General features: G+C 39.2%; 1 protein-coding gene across 1 annotated transcript in view; it reads right to left on the minus strand.

Moving 5' to 3' along the window:
• crebrf (creb3 regulatory factor) overlaps positions 1-13,409 on the minus strand; it is a 29,843-nt gene extending 16,434 nt beyond the window's left edge. Inside the window, exon 1 of the mRNA XM_079835943.1 lies at positions 13,277-13,409. The gene's annotated coding sequence lies outside the window, so the exon portion shown is untranslated. The remainder of the gene's footprint in view (positions 1-13,276) is intronic.
• Positions 13,410-26,865: the final 13,456 nt, after the last annotated feature.

Raw genomic sequence — 26,865 nt, forward strand, 5'->3', positions numbered from 1 at the left:
AGCCTTTGCCAAATCTCATGCAGTTTAATTTCGATTAATCGTGCAGCCCTATTTCAAACCCGCAAATGATGATACTAATGATCCCTCATAATTTTTGTCCATTCATTGAAAGTCTATGTATTCCACATTTTCAAGCTTCAAAAAAATTCATGAAGACATCAAAATAACGAATCCATATGAATCAATTGGTTTAATCCATTTATTCAGAACAGACATGATCACTTTATAAGATGAACAATATCTGCAATATTCAAACTTTGCCTGGTTTTGGACTATTGTCTCTAAAGCGGTTACGCTCACCTGACATTGCTGTGCTATGCAGTCACAAAAGCCTATTGTTTGAATGAGAATCAGAATCAGAAAGAGCTTTATTGCCAAGAATGCTTACACATACAATACATTTGTCTTGGTGACAGAAGCTTCCAGTGTCCCAGAAAGAATTCAATAAGTTATTAAAAATAAATATATAAAAAATACACACTATACAAAATAGACAATATGTGTACAGGTATGTTATATAATGTTAATAAGACGTATGGTATGCTAAATAAATATACTTGTTCAGTGGGTGCATTGAATTGTTCATGAGGTAGATGGCCTGAGGAAAGAAACTTTTCTTGTGCCTGGCTGTTCTGTTGCGCCGACCAGACGGCAACAGTTCAAAGAGGAAGAGGCCTGGATGTTAGGGGTCCAGAGTGATTTTGCCAGCCTTTTTACTCACTCTGGATGAGTACAGTTCTTGGAGAATGGGAAGGGGTGTACAGATGATCCTCTCAGCAGTCCGGACAAGCCGCTGCAGTCAATCTGATTTGGTAGCCGAGGTAGGACTTCCTCAGCTGGCGAAGGCTGGGCCTTTTTAACAATAGAGGCTATGTAGGTGTCCTATTTCAGGTCCTGAGAGAAACCTGAATGACTCCGCTGATGCCTGTTCATTATGGTGAGTGCTGGGGTGTTCCTCCTGAAGTCCACAATCATCTCCACTGTTTTGAGTGTGTTCAGCTCCAGGTTGTTATGACTGCACCAGACAGCCAGCTCTTTAACCTCCTTTCTGTAAGCAAACTCTGAGGCCAATTAGTGTAGTGTAGTCCGCAAACAAAAAGCTTGACATCTTTTGCAGTGCAGTCGTTGGTGTCCAAGAAGAACAGAGGGGTGAGAACACACGCCAATGTTGATGGTGCAGGTGTTGGATGTGAATGTTCCCAGCCTCACTAGCTGCTCCATGTCTGTCAGAAACTTGATGTGTTGAAACCCAAGCTGAAGTCCAGAAAGAGGATCCTCAGGTAAGTCCCAGGTCTGTTGAGATGTTGCAGGATGTAGTGCAATCCCACGTTGAATGCATTATCCACAGACGTGTTTACCCGATAAGCAAACTGCAGGGAGTCCAGCAAGGTCCTTCAGGTGGGCCAGTACCAGTATTTGTTCGAATGACTTCATGACCACAGACGTTAAAAGTAACAGGTCTGTAAATATCTCGTAAAGGTAGGGGCCAGCTAGTCAGCACAGGTTTTTAGACAGGCTGATGAAAAGGCATCTGGGTCTGGTGCTTTCCTTGTTTAATGTTTCCAGAAGTCCTGGCACACGTCCTCTTCACAGATTGTAAGTGCAGGAGGGAGAGGGGGTGGCTGGAGGTGTTAATGAATGCATGGAGAGAAGGTCAGAACGGATGTGGGGCGTGAGACCGGGTTCTTCAATTCTGCAATAAAACTCATTCAGGTCATCGGCCAGTAGTTGATTCGATTGGTGTCTTGTCATTGGTGATGCAGCTTCAAAAACACTCCAATCAGTGCACTCAAAACAGGCTTTGCTACAGGTTTAGATGATACTGCCTGTAGGTCGGTATAAGATGAACCAGACAGTGATCAGAGAGCTCCAAAGCTGCACGTAGGACTGAGTGATATACATCCTTTATTGTGGTATAGCAGTGGTACAGTATATTCTGGTGGGACATACAACATGCCGTCTGTATTTTGGCAGTTCACAGGAGCCCCGACAATAATTATAACAGAGTCCGGGTGTTGTTGCTCCGTGATCTGATCATCCAGCTTTTGCAGTGCTGCGTTCACTGTACACTCACTTGCGAGAATCAATGAGGAAAACTGCGGCGAGTAGAAAGGCTTTCAGTTGATAAAGAGGGCTTCTCGATCAGTACAGCACATCTTCTTTCTGCATCGCGTCCGCTCTGAATAGCCGCACAAACAAACCAAAACACAACATAAAGTCCAGGCCTGGTCCTCACTCTCTCTTTTATCCTTCCGGAGCTCCTCCGTGAGACTCGAGACCGATGTGGCGCGCAGGTGGCGCTCATTAGCACGAGTGCTAATGAGGGTCACCTGCACGCCCCAGGGGTCTCGCATCATTCCCAAGGCTCTCAGCCCCGCCTTGCTTGCCACATACCACCACCACCCCTCGCAGGCCAGGGGGGTACGCTCGAGACTACGCTCTACTCCCCCTGTCACGGCGGCCGCAGCACCTGGGGGTAAGGACAGATGAGGCGAGAGAAAAGGAGACGGAAGGATGAGGAGGGATGAAAGAGGGGAGAGAGGGAAAACAATTCTGGTTCCCAAAAGGCACTGCCGCTCGGTCACCAACCACCCAGGAGAATTGCTTTGCGATGCCTCGCGTTGGCACTTGTTGTCCCAGGTGGACGGCCTTATTCTCCCCGTCCTCTGATTGCCGTTTGCCATTCCTGTGGTTCCTGCTCCTCCACATTGGCTGGTGGCTGAATTCAGGCCCAGACATCGGCAAACGGCACCGCTTTTGACCCCAAGGCCGCCGTCCCTCCATGCTTTGGTGGACAGAGGCGAGCATAACCGTCCTTTCTCCGAGCTGTCCAGCTCCACCACCTTGAGCATCCTTGCCGGCAGATTCTGCTCAATCCAACTCATGGCACCGCAACTTCCCCACAGCTGTGACAGTGCGACCCTCCTTCCTCCCGTGTCTTCGCACCAATGTAACAATGTTCAAAGTTCAGGGAAGAAGGAGGCGGGAACCGTTGAACATTCAACAAACTTGCATTAAGAAATAAACAAACAGCAAAATGGAAGTAAAGTGGCAGCTTCTCATAGACGACTGCCGCTTAAACTGATACAAAATATACAACATAAAGTCCAGGCCTGGTCCTCTCTTTTCTTGTCACTCCTTTTATCCTTCCGGAGTTCCGCCTTGAGACTTGAGATGGTTTGGCGCGCAGGTAACGCTGATTAGCACTCACGCCACCGGCCCCGCCCTGCTTTCCACAGTCCGACTACTCGAAAACTGGTGAAAGATTCTGGCGATGTGTACTGCCGAATGTTCAGTTCGTCCCTGGGTAAACTGATTGTAGATGGATAACTAAAGACAGGACAGACTAACAAAAACAGTATTACAACTGCTCCACACCGAGACGGCCAACCGCGACGCCATCATGATATAGGGCCCTATAATTTCCACAATCACGGAATTGCGGAATTGACCGTTCGCAAAGACCCGCCCCCTTTAGTTACTGTTACTATGTCCGACAAGCCATGGCGTTCTCACACCACACACACGTTCTCACGTAGAGAAAATACATTGCGGAGCAAAGAGGACACTGACAACACGCCGACAGACAGGACAGAGCAAGTTACTTTTGATATAAAAAAGTCTCACCTTTGAAATTGTCATTTTTTAAAGAAATGTAAACAATAAATAGCGTTTTGAGGCAGAGTCCTGCACAGGTCCGATTTTGTAAACCCGCACCCGCAGTGCTTAAAAACGGAACCGACCCGTTTTCCGACAACAGCACTAAATAAAATCCGCACCCGACCCGCTTAAAATAGAACCGACACCCGACCCGCACCCGCAATACAATCAGTTTAGCATATTACATTATAGACACACTTACAAAAATGTTTATTGCCAGCATACATAAGTTATTACACGACCATTAACTTAAGGACAACTTCGGGACATTCTAAAACGCTTAACGTGGCTTAATGTAGGTAAAACACTGTTATTAAGAGACCAAACTCAGTAAACATAATACTAATAACGTATACTATGTAAAAAAAATCAGATGAGCCCAAAATTTGAACGCAACGCGTTTAATTACACGTTAAGCGTTTTCCTCCCATAGAAAACCATTATAAGAAAACACTTAACGTGGCTTAATGTAGGCTACTAAGACAGTGTTATTAAGAGACTAAACTCAGGAACCATAACAAAAATACTGTTCGATTGAACTGCGTGTGCTTGGTTTTGTTACCACAGTTAGCTGCGTACTTCCTCAGCGATGAACTTCCACATTTGCGGCTATCTTTTCTTCAACTCCTCATGATCCATCTCGACGAGTGCAGGCAAAGCGCGCACGCGGTTGTGATTCTCCTGGGAGGGCGCGCGCCGCGCGGCCACAAATAAACTGATATGGATTTGAAATTATTTTATCAACTTGAAATACAGGCAAGGCATATTTTTGTATATGCATATTTTTAGGAACACATCTACAATATACATGCATATATTTTTAGGCCTATATTCGTTTGCACGTGACTGTTTAAAACCCGTGTTTAGACCCGTGTTCTCCCTTGTCCGACCCGACCCGCACCCGACACAGTAGGATGTTTTTCACCCGTTTCAGCAATATTCGCGGGTCACCCGTCTTTTTGTGGCTCTTTAATGTGTCGTGATCGCTGTAGCGCCTCAGTTAAAGCAGCTCGTGAACCGATTATCTCTTCCTTCTAGTTCATTGATAAGCATGACATAAATATGAATTAATACTAAAAGAAATGTTGTTTCCGTGGAAAGACGTCGTCAGTACACACCGTTTTTCAAGTTCAAGTCCACTGACGTTAATCTACTTAATCTCCTGACAGCTTTGTCGGACAAAACGGCAGATTCGGCGATGTGATTGGTCAGATCGCCTGTCAATCAAACTTGCGGCGAAGGATGAATTGGCATATTAACGTGGAATCTAGTGTTAACGCAGAATTTCCCGGAATTTTACATATTTGGAATGAAATGCTGTTTTGTGTGGGAGAAGAACGTGTGTCTGGGGAAAATGCAGACATTTATTATAATGGGTTTGTGTAAAGATTGTTTTAAGTTCACTTAAATTAAAAGTTGTTATTTTTTAAAGCCTAATAATAATAGCTTTCCTTTATACGGTAATGTAACGTCATTAATGTTTCATAGAGACATTAGTATCAGTGTATACTGGCCATCATTCATAAAAACATGCCATTACAACACATATTTAAAATTTGCTGTCTTTAAATTGTTTCTTCATTAATTTGGAGAGTAACTGAAATTACTACAAAATTATTACAATATCAAAATATTAAACTCCAATGTTTTTTAATTGCAATTAATCATGATTAATTACAGAAAAACGCCATTAATTTTAACTCTTTTTACGACTAAAATAACAGTTAAGGGTAAAAAAAACTGAATTCCCAAAAATTAAAGCGGAAAAAAATAAATTAGCAAAAATTTAAACGGAAAAAACGGAAATTGGGAAAATATTTCATGGAAATTGGGGGGAAAAAAAACGGAATTTGGGACAAAATAAAACGGAATTTACAGGGCCCTAATGATACATGCGTTTTTAAGTACTTCAGTTTAAAAAAAAAGTGTTTTTTAACACTTTTGTAACAAGTGTTTTTTAAACCGTTGAAGTGCAGTAAGCAGCGAAAGACAACTCATTTCACTATATGCGCGTGCTGTCAGAGACGCGCACATGAAGCGAGTGCTTTTTTTGTTGCCTAATTGGGCTTGAATGGTTAAATACACATACTTATGTGTCAACGTGACCATGTCTTTGCAAGTAAACAAATGTTTTTATGTCTTAAGTGGACATAAACAGTTGAGAAAGAAAATGCACAAGTATATTGGATTAATGCAGCCGGTCTTAAAGTGACAGCACCCAAATTAACCTGTGGTTGTTATCAATGTTACTCAAACAACAAAAAAGAGAAAATCTCAGACTGTTCTTGACTGAATCACTTTTGTAACTTTAATAAGAATGTATATTTAATTTACGCAATGAAGACTAGGCATTGTTTTCATATACATTTGATTAATTAATGTATTATTTTTAGAGCTTGTTTTTCAGGTTGGTCTATTTCATTTGTGTCTTTGTTCTATTGTAGTTTGTTTTCCTTTATGCTTGTAATTTCCTTCTTTATCCCTGTCCTTCTTTATCACTGTTTACTTTTCCTCAGTAAGCTTGTTAGTATTTTTTTTTTGTGAGTCTGAAAGTGGTGACAAGAATTATGACATTTCAATGGTTTGAAAAAAATTATATATCATAAAACCCTAATTTAAATAAAAAATATGTCACTTTGCTAGTTTTTTGCAGTGTGCACTTGCAGGTTGACGCTTTGTTGAAGAATCTCATGCGTAGGCGTGCTGTGATCAAGCTGGTGGCCTTTGCGCTAAAGCTACAGACACACTGTGGCTAATACACAGGAAGTATGACAGGAGACATTCTAGTGCTTATAAAAACTTGTTTGACGTTTAGTCATGTCTAATTAGCCCCAATGTCTGTCTGCACCTTAAAAGGACAGTCTGAGCTAATTACAAACAAGCTTGTATTTTGCAGTCCAGGCTTCAAATGCACAGACTACTCTGCAAATGTCAGAGGTCTCCGCTCGCTGAGACGGCAACAGCACACTCCTTACAGAGGCAAATGTCTGCTTCTCAGTTTTGCACTCAAGGACAACTGAAGCGCTCCGAAAGACATTAGGCTGTGGATTATCGCTTTAACTTTTTAACTGACTATTCATATTTTTAAAAATCATTTACTCCATCACATTCATACTAAACACGTATAAAATGTCATGTGAAATGAAACAGGAGAATTTTTGAATAATAGACATGATGCACCTAAATTATTTTTTTTAAATTAATGTTTATTTAACAGTCAACATAACATTTAAATTGCATATAATGCAACATGGCTCGACATTAAGCCTTTTACATGTGATCGGTAAATTCGTAAGTAAATCGGTCATTCACTTGTCCGAAAAAAAAAAATTGCTTGTCCAGAAAAAACTTTCTATTTAATCTTATAATTTATTATGAAGCATGTGTTCAGTCAGCTTTGACATATTTAAATCTGCATATTTATGATATTTTTTTACCTTTATAAAAAGGTATAATAAAAATAAATTAAATATAAAAATATATATTTTTGAAATATATACTTTATCTTTCATTTTAAATTCTTAAATGTGATCATTACATGTAATTAGAATAATAAGACACTATAGGGCTGTTACCAATCAAATTAAATAACTTACACTGAAAAATTACAACTGCATTAAAAAAGAACATTTTTTTTAGGGCTGTGCGATATTGAAGAAAATGCAATAAGCGATTTCCTTGTTAAATAATGCGATACTATATTGTTTTAAGTGTGTAAAATCTATTTCTTTCCCCAACTGATATCTTTCACTTAAAGCATAACCGACTGTGTTTGCATGAATACTCAAGACAGCCATTTTGACATAACTGTGTGTGTATTTGACAGTTCGAGTGTGTAACGACACGAAAAAAAGAACGGCTTGTGCGCACGTTTCAGTGTGCGTGTCAGACAGCGCGAGACTGCAAGTTGTTGTTTTTCGCAAGTTATTGCATTTAATTAGGGCTGCTCGATTATGGAAAAAATCATAATCACGATTATTTTAGTCAATATTGAAATCACGATTATGTAACACAATTATTTCACATGACTTTGGGAATGTGTTGTATTTATTAAAAATACACCTTTCAACAATTCAATTGAAATTGTAACATTTGTTGTACTTTTTGAACTATTAAAATAAATAATATAACATATATTCGAATCAAAGTATAAAAGTATTCACGTAAAAATGATAACCACAAATAAATAAGATCAACAATATGGTTCGGCTATGCTTTTCATGTACGTCTAACATTAGTTTTCAGGTACAGAAATGTATCAAATGTAAAATAACATTGCATATTTGAGTGCATAAATTAAAGATTAATCCTATTAAACTTACAAAAGCTATTCAATCAAGAGCGGTGAGTGATGCCCTTGTCTTTTGTTGTTTGACATTAAACAGACAGCAGTAAAGGCTACTGCCCCTTTAAGACCTCGCGTCTTCTTTATCGACTGTATAAAGTTCACTTAAGGCATATACAGACTATGTCTGCTAAGATACTCATCAAGATGGACATGTTGACATACGTTTTGTGTGAGTTTGTCCGTTTAAGAGCAAGACTTGAAAGAGAACTCAATATTTGCGCGCTGAGAGACGTGTGCGCGCTCTCGGATGACACAGAGACACATTTTCTCACAGCGCGCGCGGCTTCTCATTCTAAACCTAAACCCTAAAGCACTAAACCCGGGTGATGACGGTGAAAACGACTGGTCATATTCGAAAATATGGCAGCACTCGCAATCTCGCATGCATTGAACAAAGTTTACAAAGAGAGAATTATTTGAAAAATATGAAGGAAAAAAAGGACGTTTACACGGCACCCCTGCTCTCGTCAGTTTTTGTTTCTTTATTAGATTGTCATAGGTCACTCTGTGTTTAATTTTCAAGTGGTTAAACTAATTCGTGATGTTCGCTTGCATTACAGCCACTACCATGTAGCAAATCTTAGCATGTTTCTGCTCGTCGTCTGATTCCTCGAAGCCAAACTGTTCCCAGACAACGGAGTTGGTTTTGCCTTTTTTGCTCACCAAACGCTGCTGTAACTGCCCTCCTTCTGCCATCTTTACTCGCGCCGAGTTTTTAAATTCCAGCGGATGATATGCACACGAGTCACTAGACTGAGCTAAGACGACCTGAGAGAGATTTGTGGGTTCGGGAGGGGCGGATGTGCGCGTGCGCGTTTCATTCAGAACGCAAGGCAAAATAATCGTTTTTTCTCGATTGTACTATTTTGGTGATCGTTGGGAGGCAAAATCGAAATCGAAATCGAAATTCGATTAATTGCACAGCCCTACATTTAATAACTCTTTTTAACGTCAAGCAGTTAATTAACAGTCGTGTGCTCAGTCTATTCTCTGCTATATGCGTCGACCTAAAACGTACACTTTTCACAATGTTGAAGTAGCCTATTAAAATCATTCAGATATTGCGTGCCATTGCGATATGCATATTGCGATATGTACATTTGCGATATTTCGATATATTGCGCAGCCCTCATTTTTTTTATGAATATTTTTTGAATATACAAATAGGAAATGTTGGAAAGAACAGATACTTTTAAGCATGAAACTAAACCGCCAGTAGGTGATAGCAGGTGACCGTCTTAATGAGTGAGTCGTTCATTCAAACGATGAAATAAAATCCGTTTCACATGTTCAATAGTGATGGTATTCAGCACTCTTGGTCGTGTGATGTTGCTTAACTGTATCATATGTTATAAATATAAAAACGCCACATTTTGTATATTAACTGAGCTTCTTTGAGCTGCGCTCATTTGTTTTGATTTCTCCTCGAGAGGCTCCGTCAATACATTATATATTATATTATTATTCAATATCGATCGCCACTTACACTAATTGAATGCAGAATCATTCTCGCGTTTTGGTGATTCCCTGGTTATTTTTTGTTATTGACGGTTGGGCAACCAAAATTCTCTTTCACTTGCCCCTTCAAAAAATCCACCAATCCGGACCAGCGAACAAGCGTTAATGTCGAGCCCTGATGCAGTTTTTATATCATATGTTATTATAATGATACCCAAGTTTTTACTCCATTTCAAGTGGAATTTGAATAAAAACTGTTTAATGTTAGCCTGACAAGCCACATCAAGATGTTGGGTTTGGAACATAGACCGTAAAAAAATATGGACGACGCGACTTCATTGACTTCCGCTGACCAAAAGTTGAAGCTTTCATAGGCCCGCTCACGGCGCTGACATCTTGGGACCGAGTCTGCGCAGTAGCGATCTCGGGACCGGAGTTGCGCAGTAGAGAACAGGAAGTAGGGGCGCGATTATCAAAAGCCCGCCCACACTCTCGCAGATGCAGAACAATTCATTATGTTGGTGTGAAATAAACAGTTATGGAAGTGTAGAAATTAAAGCTAAAGCTACAATCTCCTCCCAAAAATCCAGAAAAAAGTCCGTTAGTGCCTCAGTGACAAGTTCACTCAGAGAAGCCGTCAATCATGACGTCACACCCCCCGTTTTTATAGCATCAAATAACTCACTAAAACTAAACTTATTTAAAAAACGAACATTTGAAATGAAATTATTGTAATAAAAACTGCCTAAAATGACAGTAACCATCTTTAGGAAACAATTATTTGAAGTGTAATTAAATTGTTTAGTGTGTCTCGCGCCCATTCAAATACATGGAGAGGCGGGGTTTAGGAGCTATACTGGGACCGGCCACCGGGGGGCGATCGAGGCGCGAAAGCTTCAATTTCTGACTGGAGCACTACAGGCTTGGTTTGGAAACTCACCATTGGCAGGGCTCAATCCGAGGGGCGGGATAAACGGTTGTCTTTCAAATTCCCTCTGCACGCAAAAGGATAGCGCTACAACCAACCAGAGCAACGAAGAAGGTGAAGCGGAGCTAGTTGATAGATTAAACTTTCGCTGTATCCGGTCGCCAAAACTTTGAACACATCTTCTTTTCTTAAGAATGACTTCAGTGCCGTTCTTTGTTCTTTCCTCAAAGAAAAGCTTAACTCCAAGTCTTCCAGAGTCGCGGCCAAAGCCGATTCGAAAGACTGCTGTTCGCCAGCTTCTTTGTTTACGAGTAGCGCAACTCTACCGTCTTTATGTTAAGCCCGCCCACCGACTCTATACACGATGTGATTGGCCTAGAGTTTGTTTTTTCCATCTCGCAAGCCAACTGAGAGTGGCTAGACGCCCTAGCTGCAAATTACATTTTCTGCCGCTAGGATGCGTCTAGATTTCTAGGCTAGTTTTATGCTGCTAAGCGGACCAACATCCATGTACACGCTTCAATTTGTCAGGATTCATACTCAAAATTATAATGGACAGGACAAAAATGTGTCAAACTAGAGCGAGATAATTCATTATAATTTACAAAATTGAGTTGGGTAAAGCTTACTGTACATTAATAATAATCTCACAACAGAGATATTCCCCTCAGGTTTATAGGTCTTATGTTTCGTGTCATGATTTTATTCACCTTGAATGGTCAAAATGATTCCGTCGCATGCTTTTCTAAATGAATGTGTGCAACAAGCAAAGACTTTTCTCTGCAAACCCTACCGGATGCCTTCAGAAAACCTTTGACGATATGCATGGGATAATTTTATGACATAAAAGATTGAAGGTCACAATTCACTGCCATTAAATGGACAAGTTGCAAGTGTTTTCTTGTTGAAATTTCTTTTGTGATTTGAAAAAATAGGGTCATACAGATTTAGAATAACATCAGGCTGACTAATTATTCTGAATTTGGCTTCACCATCCCTTAGACAAGTTGTGAAGGGGTAAATAAACTACAAAATATGAGAGAGAGAGAGAGAGAGAGAGAGAGAGAGAGAGAGAGAGAGAGAGAGAGAGAGAGAGAGAGAGAGAGAGAGAGAGAGAGAGAGAGAGAGAGAGAGAGAGAGAGAGAGAGAGAGAGAGAGAGAGAGAGAGAGAGAGAGAGAGAGAGAGAGAGAGAGAGAGAGCAAAATAAGGCTTACAAAGGAAAAAGAAAAAAGTTGAGGCCCCATACCTGGAATATGTCCACCCCTGCATAAATAATACATTTGTTTTGAATTCATTTTGAACTGAAATAATCTAATGATTTGAGAAATTGAAACCTTAGGTTGGGTAAAAAACGTATACATGTTGACTTATTCAAACTAGGACGAGCACAGACTTTAGAGGACATAGCTCAATTCCATAACTTTTAGCACTTTAATATTTCATGGCATAGAAAAGTCAAAAGCCAGATTTATTGTAGCCGTTCATCAGGCTAACACAAGTGTCTGTAATTATAAACCTGAACACATAGCAAGATAAAAGCAATGCTGATGTAATGCCATCCCTCCCATAGGTGACCACCTCTGCAGTGTTTACATGAAGACAGAATGTCCTACTAAACTGCTCACATTATACACTTCTGAGATTAAACACATCCGCAGAAACTGCATTAGACCAAAGGAATTCTGCTTTTAACGATTTGCGTAATTCGCACATTGTGGGCGAGTCCCTACTTTATTCTGACCTAGTAACACTGAACTCAACATGGCACCTTTACGAAAACAAATAGCGTCAACCTAACCCGCTGCGACACTGCGCCAACGCCCACGCTTTGGCGTTGTCTGATTGGCTGCTTGGAGCCTCAAAACCCGCCTCCGCGTAGAAGCGATTGGACCAATTCGCAGTCAATCAAGACCCGCCCCATAAAGCTCGGTTGAGCGGTCGAGCAACAAACAATATCGCAGGCCTACACACGTTACGTAAACAGATGGAATGCAAAGCATTATTTCCGCAAACTTTTACTTCACAGACAAGCGCTTCATTTCAAAGCCATTACAAGACAGCTGGCAAATGAACTTGAGATTAAACGACTCGTTCCAACTGACCACAAATTGCATTTTAAAGCGATTTTTTTTTGGTTGGTGCACCATTCAAACGCATTCAAATCAGTTCTGATAGTTACCAATGTCCCAAAGGTATTCAAGCAACCGTCGTGTTGTCTCATTTCACTTTGCATCGTGCAGATGGGGGGCGTGTACCCTTACATACTTCACATATGAATACAAAAAAGACCCCAAAAATCACTGAATAACTATATCAAATCAAGTTTTTTGATCAATACATGGCTAGACTCAGACAAGTGGGTTTATAAAACTAACAAAAAAACAGCCTAATCGTTAATAAATGTCAATTTCACCCAAAAATATCGATCCTGCAGTAGTTCTCAAGCTTTATTTAATGCGTCTAATGCATATTAGCAGCGTATTAGTCGAGATCTGGACTGGGTTGGTCCACTCCTGCAGGACCAGGCTCGAGTAGAAATGTTCTAGAAGTTCTTGTGTAACTGAAAGCGAGCGACCAATGTCTCCTGCCCTTACTCAGCAGCAATAACTGGCCAGCGGGGGGGATATTGATCTGAAAGGACACCTCAAGCTGCGACACTACAGAAAACATCGGCCTGGCAAGTGAGATAAACACACGAGAACGGGTTAGGGTTTAAAGCGGAACCAGAGCGCTCTTGCACACTATGGCCTCCGCGTCCCTCCCCTCTGCTAGCGCGACTGTTAGCCTCAGAGCTAACTACAAGACACAATGTTTTTATCACCCTTAAACGGCTATCCTTGCACACTTCACCGCGCTGGCATAGTAAAAGAAGATGACTCACCTTTAAGCAACCCATTTACAAGTAAAAATGGTTGTAGCTCCAAATTTTATTCGTCTTTAGGAAAACTTAATGTCATTTCTTCTCAATCCACGCCGTCTTCCTCTCTCTGGTTTGTTTTGTTTATCTTCTTCCTGACGGGTTCCCGGAAAGCGCGTGACTCCCTCGTCACGTGGTTCTCCACCGACCAATCAAGACGAGCGCTCGCTCCGGCCCTAAAACAAGATATTTACATATTTTAGCCTGAGTTTTCATATCTTTATATGATATGATATAGGATATGATGTGATATTAATTATTTTATTATTATATAATATAATACTAGTAAAAGATTGTATTATATTCATTATTTTATTATTATATAATATAATACTAGTAAAATATTATATTGTATTCATTATTTTATTATATCATATTATTATATAACGCTAGAACTATATTCATTTTAAAATGTTTAAAATGTAAAAATGTTTTATTATATTGTATTATATTATATTATGTTATTATTATTATATAATGCTAGAACTATATTAATTGTACTATTATATAATACTAGTAAAAAAGTTTTATAATATTATTTTATAATACTAGTAAAAAATGTTTAATTTTCTTATTTTACTTTATATTATATTATATTATATTATTATACTATATTATATTATACTATATTATATTATAATATATTACATTATGTTATAGTAAATAGTTTATTATTGTATACTAGTAAAAAAAAAAATATATATATATATATATATATATATATATATATATTATATTATGCTATAACTATATTAATTTTATCATTATATTATTTATTTTATTATTATATAATGCTATAACTATATTAATTGCATTATTATTTAATATAATACTAGTAAAATATTATATTATTTTCATTATTTTATTATTATATAATATAATACTAGTAAAATATTATATTATATTGTATTATATTATATTATGTTGTTATGTTATGTTATGTTATATTAGATTAGATTAGCGCTAGAACTATATACATTTTTATTATTATATAATATACTACTAGTCAAATGTTTTATTATATTGTATTATATTATATTATGATATTATTATATAATGCTAGAACTATATTAATTGTACTATTATAAAATATAATACTAGTAAAAAAGTTTTATAATATTATTTTATAATAAGTAAAACAATGTTTTATTATGTTACTTTATATTATATTATACTATATGATATGATATTATAATATAATACATTATGTTATAGTGATTATTTTATTATTGTATACTAGTAAAAAAATATTATATTATATAATGCTATAACTATATTCATTTGATCATTATATTATTTATTTTATTATTATATAATGCTTTAACTATATTCATTGTATTATTATATAATATAATACTAGTAAAAAAGTTGTATTATATTATTTTATAATACAAGCAAAAATGTTTTATTATATTACTTTATATATTATAATACTGTATTATATTATAATATATTACATTATGTTATATAATAATAAAATAATGAATATAATACTAGTAAAAAAATGTACTAATATAATTATATAGGCGATATTAATTATATTATTATATTATATGATCATATTATCCAACAAATGTTTGGTAACACTTTAGTTTAGGGTCCAGTTCTCACTATTAACTAGTTGCTTATTATCATGCATATTACTAGGATATTGGCTGTTTATTAGTACTTATAAAGCACATATTAATGCCTTATTCTGCACGACCATATTCTACATACCCTAATCCTACCCAATACCTCAACTTAACAACGAGGCAAAAGGCACAGTTAAGTTAGTAGTGAGAAATGGATCCTAAACTAAAGTGTGACCAAATGTGATATAATACAATATAATGTATAATATTAAATAATATTATTAGTTTTGATGGCTTTGTTGTGCCATTGTATGAATTTCTTTACCTTTTTTGACCTGACTGTGAAGGAAAAGCAGCCAGCAAGTGCTCAGCACACGTGGGAACTCCTTCAGGAATGTTGGAGCAGTGTCTCAGGATGTGTCTCACGTTGTTTGAGTGAATGCCCAGAGTGTTTAGAATAGGAATCTAGGTTAGAAGTGACTGTTTTTGTGATCCAATTTTTATTCGGTTTTAAATGTATACACATCAACCTTGGTATGCAGCATACAAGTAATAGTAACATTATGCATATAATACATACACAAATATAATCACAAAAGTGGAGTGTGAAGGCCTGTTTGCCAGGTGATTTGCAAAATATGCAAAAACATATGGTTTCAAACGTTCACCAATATACCCAAGCCTATGAAGGCTTATGCTTTATGGGTCACAGCAGTCTCTCTATGTGGTACGGCAAAATACAAATGAGTTCCCATATTTCATAAATACATTTACTGGTACTTTTATATGTTTTATGTATTGTTGAGCTGTACAATATAGAGACCAAATGAGGCAATAAAAGTCCTCTGCACAGGTTTTGCCAGTATTATGGCCTCCTCCCCACCATATGCTGGCTTGATGTATCCCAATCTTCAAGCAGAAGGAGCTGCATGAAATATTCTGAATGATATCAATCCACAATCTGACTTGTGATGCAGCCTGGAATCATAATCACATAACATTGTGTTCATTCGTTGGCCAGAGGAGAACCGGCCCCCCAACTGAGCCTGTTTTTTTGGGAGCCTTGCCACCGTTGCCTCTGACTTGCTTAGTTAGTGACACTTAATATTCTGCAATATTATTGATTTGACTGTACTGAGACTATTGGATGAGAGCTGAACTGATCTGGACTGATACATACTGCTCAGAGACTTGGGTTGAAGATCCAAATGCAGCTTTATTGGGATAATCCAGAATCGTAATCCATATAACAGGCAGAAGTTAAAACACACAGGGAAACAATCCATGTATACAACAACACAGGCAAACAGGGTAATCCACAATAACAGGCAGAGAATCAAAAACCAATACACAGGAAACCAGGATATCGCTCAGAATTTAACACAAAATCAAGATTTATGCATGACTGAAAACACTGGGTTTATATACAGGGTTAAGTGTACAATTAAATCCCAAGACTTTCAAGGACTTTTCAAGCACTACTTTTTTGGTTTTCAAGGACTACAATCAGAGATCTCACTTATTAAACAATATCTGTATTATCTTTCAAATCTAAAAAAAGTTAGATAATCAAAAATAAACTAACAAATAAAAAAACGAATGAACTTTTACTATTGAAATATACTATGACAAAGATTTTTTTCTCATGAATATATGATTGACCTGAAGAATGAAAGCTGTATCATATACATATGTCTTTCTTAATTTATGAACTTTTCAAGTACCTTTTCATGAATATGGCTGTTTTTAGGGGTTTTCCAGGACTTACATTTCCAAAAGTCTTCCACCACTTTAAGCTCCTTGTACGAACCCTGTATATAGTTATGCTGCGTTCCAGGCAGGTTTTTGAGCCCGTAAATTACAACTTCAAACCATGACTCACGACTTTGTAGTGTTCCAGGCAAAGTCACGCCAAACTGCCTGAGCGCAAGGAATTGTGTGGTAGTTTGATGTAAACAAAGCATGGCGGACCGTATGGGGTGTATGCTCATTTACAATCATTTCTATCGCCAAAGGTGCTTACTCCTTGCTTATTTGAGGGAAACGGAGGAGAAAAACGGCGCAGATGGCAAGAAAAGCTGTTATACCTTTTATTTTACGTTATTTGTATATTTGTTTCATAAACACTGCATCCGTAGGGGGCTGCCATTGTTGCTTCGCGGGCTATGTGACGTCAAAACTCGTAACTGGGAGTACATCCATCTAGTACGAGTTCACGGGTGGGAAGTCACGGGTTTGGCTGCCGTTCCAGTCCACTTTCACGGGTAGAAGGTTGGAAAAACACGGGTTACGGGTTGCCTGGAACGCGGCATTAGAGCTAACCAGATAATGACATACAGCTGAATGTAATCACACATAAAGAGAACAAGCAATGGATACTGGGAAGTGGAGTTCATGATGAGAAAGCACAGGAGACGAAGGTGTGCCCTCTGGTGGTGTTCATGGGCCATCTTCTCTGCTATGGGGATCTTCAGTCCTGTCTGCTCTTCTATGGATCCCCAAGGCTGAGCAGAAGACCACCAAAGCAGAGCAGACAAGACTAAAGATCCCCAAGGCGGAGCTGAAGACAGGACAGGCAGGTAGTTGACAGATGGCCACTGAAGTAGAGAGTTCATCAGTGGTCTCCTTGACCATATCAGGACAAAGAACAGTAGCCGCCGCCTCAGATAAAACTGGGTCAGGTGCCACTGCCTCGGGAGAAACCGAAGAACCGCACGTGGCCCTGACACACAGAATGACCATCACCATAACTGGGAGTGTAATCGACAGTGAGAACCTCTGTGACCCGACTCCATACCACCGGATTCGGATGCATTGGACTCAAAGACGATATCAAGACCACGGAGATGCCAAAACGTCTTAAACGCCTAAGGACCGCCTTTGTAGCTTCAGGTGCAGCGGCCATGGTGGCTGGAGACTCTGGCGTGGCGGCCATGATGGCTGGTTTGGGTATGGACAGGAGTGAACCCAGCTCCATGGCCATTGGAGCTAGTGGTGAGTAGCCCCCCACCAAAATATCTAGCGGGGATTTACCTGGCCCTCTACCTCTCATACTGTGAAAGAGGAGCCACTAGTCCACACAGTAATAATAATAAGAATTTTCTAGGCACTCAAAGCGCTTTACATAGAAGGAGGGAATCTCCCCAACCACCACCAATGTGCAGCACCATCTGGATGATGCGACGGCAGCCATATTGCGCCAGAACACCCACCACACACCAGCTGATTGGTGGAGAGGAGACTGAGGGATGATACCAATCGTATATATATGTGGGGGTGATTAGGAGGCCATGATGGACAGGGGCCAATGGGCAAATTTGGCCAGGATGCCGGGGTTACACCCCAACTCTTTATCGAAGGACATTCTGGGATTTTTAATGACCACAGAGTGTCAGGACCTTGGTTTAACGTCTCATCTGAAGGACAGTGCTTGTTACAGTATAGTGTCCCCATCAGCACCCCCTGCTGGCCTCACTAACACCTCTCCCAGCAGCAACCTAGTTTTCCCAGTTGGTCTCCCATCCAGGTATAAACAAGGCTCAGCCCTGCTTAGCTTCAGTAGGAAACCAGTCTTGGGCTACAGGGTGATATGGCTGCTGGTTATAAGTAGTCCATATAGTTACAGACTAAAATGAATCTCCCCTCCAGGGAGCCATGATTTAATGGTTTCAATGAGTCCATAATGGAAAATGTCTTTCAGCTCAATTTCATCAAAAGGCACTCGATATGACAATTTACAGAATTGGTGTAAATATTCCTCGATTTACAGGTTTTTCTGATGAAGAGCAGACGGGACTGTGTAACTGATCGACTGGGTCTATAATAGGTCTGGGTCTCATTCGGCTACTGGATCTGATCCATCAGAGAGGACAAGAGAGGACATCGCCCCAGAGCCTGAGCCCCTAACAGTGTCTGGCCAGGTGCGCAAGCCGGCAACACTGCGGATCGTCGATGGAGTTTTAGAGAAACTCGAAGGAGAAACTTTTGGAGGATAGACCCGCCCACACTCCCGCCGCTGTGGGTGAGTACGAGTTGGCCTCTGGAAGTTACTTTGAGGAGTTGAAAGACATTGATGAAGATGATTTAAGTTACTTTTGTGGAGGAATTATTCCCAGTCCCCCTGTATCTCCAGCATCCCCGGGATCTCCAGTCCGGCCATACAGCTCCACCGGGCTCCCTCGTCCCTCCGGATCCGCCTTGTGTCAGACATCGTCCTGCCTGCGCCTTCAGTTCTGTCTGGCTCCGCCCACCTGATGGCTCTGCCTTCGTCCTCTGTCCCACCGTCTCCACCTCTGTCCTCTGGTTATTCGGCTCCACCTCGGATGCTAGTTGCCTCGGCTCCAATTCGGTCTCCAGTACCATGAGTACTCCACCAGTGTCTCCATCTTCGGTCGTCCCCAGGGTGTTTCCCATCAAGTCATCTCCACCCTGGCTCCTCCCTCCTTTGACTCTATCCTGGCTGGTCCCTGGCTCTACATCCGGCTCCTCCTGCTCCTGGCTTCCCTTTGGCTCCTCCCACCATCCACCTTGGACTAAGTTGTTTTTCCTGGACTTTGCCCTCCCTCCTCAGTTGGACTGTTTATGGCACAAGTATACGCCTTCCTGGGAGACATGTATATCTTGTTTTGCCCTGTTAGTTCTGCCCTGTGACCTAGTTTTCCCCAGTCGGTTTAATTAGTCATGTCATTCATTGTCCTATTAATTATCTTATCAAGCTCTTTTGTTTGCTCCATGTATTTAGTCCCTTTGTTCTCCCTCAGTCTTCGTCCAATCTTGTCAATGTAAATGTGTTTTTCCCCTGCATTAATCCTGTTTCACGTTACGTGACATCAGTATAATATGTTTGAGATTTCAGTGAATCCAAGTGGAACGAGCACAGGATTCCATGAGAGGGAAGGGCCGGTTTGCTTGTGCATAGCCTTGGGTTCAACAGCAGGAACCTTCCCAAGGCACTGGGCAGCACGCCAAACCTTTTAGTAAATAACAGCATCTATTACTCCCAAGAAGGAAACAAAACTTAAACTTACAAGACGATGAAAGAGGCTTTGTGTTGCCTGTGCTTGCTGCCAGTGTAACCTATCGGTTAAAAGAAACAGGACGTTCTATGGGCCATACACGGTTTAAAACTTACAGGACAAATTTGACGTCACCTGACCTCGAAATGTTCTGAAGAGTGCGGATGCTGTATTTAATATCTTAGCAAGGTGGTTTTGCACTTCTAGAACTACAGGTACATAATGGTGCCATTGCTCTGTGCCGGTCCAAATAAGGGGATCAGCTGGGCCAGCTGTGAAAGAACAAGAACAGTGATGTCAGAATAAATCAAAAAGCTCTTTTTTTTGTGCCAAACTCTGCATTCTTTAGGATTCTCAGAGAGTGAATGGTCCACTTCGCCATGGTAACATATTGTACACAAACAAAAATGAAAGTACAAGATGTACAATGTGATTAGTATTGAGTTTCAATGCATAAACAAAAAGCAATTCCTCTGGGAATTTTAGACATTCACAGAGAAAGCACATATTTCTAAATAATACATTTAAAAAAAAAATCAGGTGTAAACTGCAAATAAACTGAAATAACTTGTGGAAAGTTTCAAATATATCTATTTTGGAAGATCACCACAGTACTGACACACTCTAAACCCTGTTTATGTTCAGAATGTGTTATTTAACCCCATAGTGCACTCCAAAATATCGAAAAGAACCATTTATAGTTTTTACATTGTGACATTATTTCCTTAGTGTCAGCTGTCAGTACAATAATGCATTTGGACATGATTTTGTGATTCCTTCTCCTTCCGTACAATATTTTTTTAATCAAATCAGCAGTACATAAAACTATAAATGTGTGTGTATATTAGTGGTGGGCATAGATTAATTTTTAAAATCTAGATTAATCTCACTGTAATCTTGGAATTAATCTAGATTAAAATGGCTCATTTGAATTCTGCCGAAGGCATTCAGAATATGTGTGCTCGTAAGTGATCGTTTGTCTTTTTGTAGTTTGAATAATAAATAACTTCTGTCCCTTTAAGACCTGACGCACACATGGATCCCAAACACTGTTCCTGTGAGCTGGTTAAGACCGAGATTAAACTCACCAAGATGGGCATTGAGACATTTTGGAGTGTATTTGACCATTAATAAGATGGAAAAAGGAGCTAATTTTTGCACTTGTATGTCAGAGCTTTATTACGGTATGTGTGTGTGCACTTCAGATGCGAGCGCAAAATCTGCGGGAACTAGTAGAATTAACGTTATGTGCAACCCCGCACGAAATTCAGACTGGTCACACCAATACTAACACGCTGTCATGAGGAAAAATCCAGCAGAACAAGCGTTCGCAATGTTCAGAGGGTTAACCGGACTGAATGAGGGGAGGCGGGTGCGTGTCAACTCGCTGTCGGAGGAGAGCGCAGCTGATATCCATACTGTAGAAAATGAGTATCGTATCGTTTCAGATATTTCAGTATCGATAGCGAAATATGGATATTTTTGACAACACTAGTAGGCCTACACAGGTTCGAAGACTCGTTCTCTCGCCCCTACAGTGCAATTCGGCTAGGTATACATTCGCGCTAAAATATCAAGGTGAAAGTCATCATAGCTTGCGTAGTATAGACCCAGCTCCCAACCTTACTTTGAGAATAGATTAACGGCGATATTTTTTTTATCGCCCGATAAGAGTTTCACGTTAACGCAGCACATTAACGCCGATAATGGCCCACCACTAATATATATATATAGAGCATATTTTACAGATTTTTTTATTTCAGGTTTTTTATGTTTCAAAAAAGTCCCTCATTTACACACACACACACACACACACACACACACACACACACACACACACACACACACACACACACACACACACACACACACACACACACACACACACACACACACACACACACACACACACACACACAAATGTTGGATTTTCATGTTTTATGGGGGCTTTCCATAAGCGTAATGGTTTTTATACCATACAAACCGTATTTTCTATCCCCTTACACTGCCCCTGCCCTAAACCTACCCATCACAGGAGACATTCTGCATTTTTACATTGTCAAAAAACATCACTTAGTCTGATTTATAAGATGTTTTCCTCATGGGGACCAAAAAATGTCCCCACAAGGATGAGGATTTTGGATATTGCCATCTTTGTGGGGACATTTTGTCCCCATAACGTAGGGATTACCAGTCCCCACACACACACACACACACACACACACACACACACACACACACACACACACACACACACACACACACACACACACACACACACACACACACACACACACACACACACACACACACACACACACACACACACACACACACACACACCTTTTATGGGAACTTTCCATACACATAATGATTTTAATACTGTACTAACTGTATATTCTCTCCCATTACACTAACCCTACCCCTAAACCTACTCATCAAAAAAACATCACTTAGTCTGATTTATAAGCCGTTTTCCTCATGATGACTAAAAATGTCCCCACAAGGATTTCGGATATTGCCATCTTTGTGGGGACATTTTGTTCCCATAATGTAGGGTTTACCTGAACACCACACACACACACACACACACACACACACACACACACACACACACACACACACACACACACACACACACACACACACACACACACACACACACACACACACACACACACACACACACACACGCACGCTTAGCTATCTAAATGGAGACATTGCATAGACTATCACTAAACCTACCAGAACACACATAAAAATATATTTATATTAAATAATACTATATAACTACATTATGTGACCCTGGACCACAAAACCAGTCATTAGGGTCAGTTTTTGGAAATTGAGATGTATACATCATCTGAAAGCTGAATAAATAAGCTTTCCATTGGTGTATGGTTTTTTAGGATTGGACCGAATATTTGTCTGAGATACAACTATTTGAAAATCTGGAATCTGAGGGTGCAACAAAAAAAATCTAAATATTGAGAAAATGGCCTTTAAAGCTGTCCAAATGAAGTCCTTAGCAACGCATATTACTACTAATAATACTTTTTTGATATATTTACAGTAGGAAATGTACAAAATATCTTCATGGAACATGATCTTAATATCCTAATGATTTTTGGCATAAAAGAAAAATCGATCATTTTGACCCATACAATGATTTGTTGGCAATTGCCACAAATATACCCGTGCGACTCATGACTGGTTTTGTGCTCCAGGGTCACATATACATAGACTATTTATAGGATAGATTTGTCTCCTGCGAGCATAAGCATCATTCCTCTGTCTTCATGGCCTTTAGTCCATCAGAGACCTGAATGTACACGGCTTTGGGTTTCAGACGGTGTGGCTTGCGGCTCTGTGGACACAATAGCACAGTGACACGCAGATATGGTTTTGCAATGAGCTCAATATTCATGAGCGGGTTACTATGTAAATAGATTCAGCAAACTATTGAAGAGGAAAGAAGGGTTTAGTGTTTGTCCGTGCCGTTTCCTGGATGCTCTTGTGCTAGATGGACTGTTCTCTGATCAGTTCAGCTGTTTGGAGTTGGCAAGATGATGTGACTTTGATGCATGGGTATGTCCAATATTACAGTAGGAATTCTGCCACCATGACAGTGTGCATGTATTCTACAACACCAAATTAGGTTATTAACATCATAAACCCCTTTCCTTTACTAATCTAGCCACTCCAAATTTTCCTTTTAACTTTCCCCTAAAAAACACAAGCACTGTGTGGCATCCAAACGGAGGCATTGCTCAATGTCTTTCTTAAAATCCCCACATCGGCAGACAAAGCTTAAATTGTTACTGCTGCTGAGAATCACTGTAGTTTCTGACACACACTAGGCCTTTTTGTTTTCCACAAGCTTACAGCGGAGACTCTATTATATCTATTATATAAATATTCACTTCTTGAAACAGCGCCCTCTTCTGTCAGTTCTGATATTAAACAGTAATTATTAAACAGATATTAAACAGAGGAAATATATTGTCGTAAAAAAAAAAAAAAAAAAGAAATGTTAGTTTCCTGATTATAATTACTAATCTGTAGCAGATGTATGAACATTTAATTCATTTTGAGACTCAATTTTTTGGTTTGTTTGTTTTTTCAGCAAAGACGGGTTACATTTTATGTTTAAACTGAATATTCATCAAATAATACTGAAAAAAACTTGATGTGACCCCTAAAATTCAGCTTCAGCCATCACAGAAATTAATTATATTTTAAAACATAATAGAAAAAATGGTTAGAGTCTGGCAACCTTTCATAGATTACTTTAAGGACATTAATTCTTCTGGTGATAGTTAGATTTGATCCCATAAATGCAAATAAACAATCTAAGAATAGGGATAAATTAATGCTGGAGGCATCTTTTAGTCCAATGTATCCCCCAATTTATTTATATTTTTTATTATTATTATTATAATACATTTTTTCCTCCCCTTCAGATACACAATGTATTATTTGGGTGTACTGTAATATCTGGTCTCAACAAGTGATAGTGAATGTTTAAAATGATTGAATCTGCAACGTTACACTTTTTCTGTTAAATTTTGGAATATACAGACCACACAGAAAGGAAGAATATAAACAGTTTCTGTTTAATATATATTTTCAGTATATTTTTTTCAGTATATATATATATACACTTTTTTTTCAGTATTTTTCAGTATATATATATACTTTTTTTCAGTATTTTTCAGTATATATATATACTTTTTTTCAGTATTTTTCAGTATATATATATATAGAAAAAGAGACATTGAAAATTATTTGAACAAGGAGGACCTATTTTATTATTTATTTATTTTTAATTATTATTATTTAAGTATGTATGTGCAATTGTTAGTTGTAGTTGAATTATATGTGTTGTGTGGTTTTGATGTGTCTAACAAAAATCCAATAAATAAAGTATGAAAAAAAAAAAAAAATGGTTTGAAATCGCAATAATATTTCAAAATATTGCGCTTTTTACTATATTTTTAAATAAACGCAGTCTTGGTGAACGGAAGACTTTTTTGAAAAACATAAATCGTTGTGATTTAATAAAATTATAATATGAAAGCAAGTCTAAAATGTTTGCAATTGTAAGGACATTCTACCAGATGTATAAATAAAAAAAACATTACAAGACCGGTTATGCACCTGTGATGTCCGTTTAGTTTAGTTTATGTTTTCACGCCTTTTATTTAGTAAAATTTTCATATAGTCATGTTTCCTGTTTGTCATGCGTATCCCTTGCCCTCATGTGATCATGTCATGTGCTTTCCTTTGCCCTGCCCCAAATGGCCCACTTCGGCTGGATCCCAAATAACCCCATAAACCCTAACGGTTTTCCTCTGAGTCGGCACTTTCGTGACGTAATGCCGCTTTGACTGTTGGGTAAAGTCCTCTGTGTAGCTCGCAAACTTGCGGGCTCAGCTGAAGTGCACATCGAGGGCGCATGACGGCCTCAAAGGGAACCCTTCTGAAAGCTAAAATGAAGAATGGCACACCCTACAGTCTCGTGGACTTAACGGACACGTGTACGCGGCAGCCATTTTAAGTCCACAAGACCAAAAGTGCATAGAAGTGTGCCATTTGGGATCCAGCCTTCATGTGCACTGTCGGTCTTGTGGACTTAAAATGGCTGCCGCGTACGCGTGTCCGTTAAGTCCACGAGACTGCAGGGTGTCCAATTTGTCATTTTTAGCTTTAAAACGGGAGTTCGCAATCGCAAGCACACCCTTTGTGGTCGATTATGCGCCCTCGATGCAGACTCTTGCCGAGCCTGTACTGATGTGAGCTCCACATTACACTTCTTCCTCACAGTCAAATTGCCGTTATGAAAGTGTGAACTCGTAGGAAGACCGCGAGGGTTTAGGGTGCCATTTGGGACAGGGCCCTTGTCTATGGCAGTGTCTGAAATCACATACTCTCTTGAGTAGCTACTTATTTTCAATAAGTAATTACTTCACGACTGCTAAAAAGTATATTCTATATAGTATCAGTATGTGTGTAGTATGAATGTATTCTGGGCGTACTACAGTCGCCATGTTGTCATTATCATGTGACCTACCAGCCTCAGTTGCGTCACTTCACTGTCATTCATAAATCCTAAAAACCCTAACAAAAAATTCCTTAAACCCTATTCGCACGGGATTAGTTTTATCTGGGGACCTCGTGTGATTTCGAAATGACTCCCCCACATCTGAATTTTGCGTGGCGCATTCGCACGGGATAAGCAAGCCTGTGATTTTACTCGAATTTACTGACTTATCTCCCGGATATGATGTCAAGACTTGTAAATATTTTTTAGATATAGCTGTATGAAATTATAAACAGTCGTATCGATATCCTTTTGATTGTTTTATAGTAATAAAATAATTTAGTTCAGTTGGAGAACAGACGCTACAATTAAAAACTTAACCGAGCAATCAACGGTGGAAGATTCAGTTTCAAAGCTAAATGTAAAAGCGCCCATTTAAGCGAGTTTGTCATTGTACTGTTCTGTTTTTGTGTTTTTCATTATAATATTAAACACACCATTCAAGCAATTTACTCCCAAATTGCTCATTCTAAAGTGAAAGTAATCCGCGCGGCCGCATGGTGCGCATTATATGCAGCCTAGCGCCATTCTTCGTGAAAGATAAAGATAAAAATACGCAAATTTGCAAAAATTATATATGATCCGCCTAATCCCAGAGATGCCGATTCGCACGGGACTAATATTATCACAGGACCTCGATGTTCGACGAAATATGGAAGGTAATTAGCGGGGTAATTTTTACTTTACAAATTACAGACATGGCCGATTCGCACGGGATTAAGATCACAGACATTCTCTGCAATTACTACAAATCACCAGAGGTCCTCAGATAATACTAATCCCGTGCAAATAGGGCTATAGTCGGGTACTTTTTGCCTCTTTTATGAGTATTGTGAAATCAGACATACTTCCTTTGTCACG

This window comes from Gobio gobio (genome assembly GCF_949357685.1).
Source record: "Gobio gobio genome assembly, chromosome: 14".
NCBI classification, from domain to species: domain Eukaryota; kingdom Metazoa; phylum Chordata; class Actinopteri; order Cypriniformes; family Gobionidae; genus Gobio; species Gobio gobio.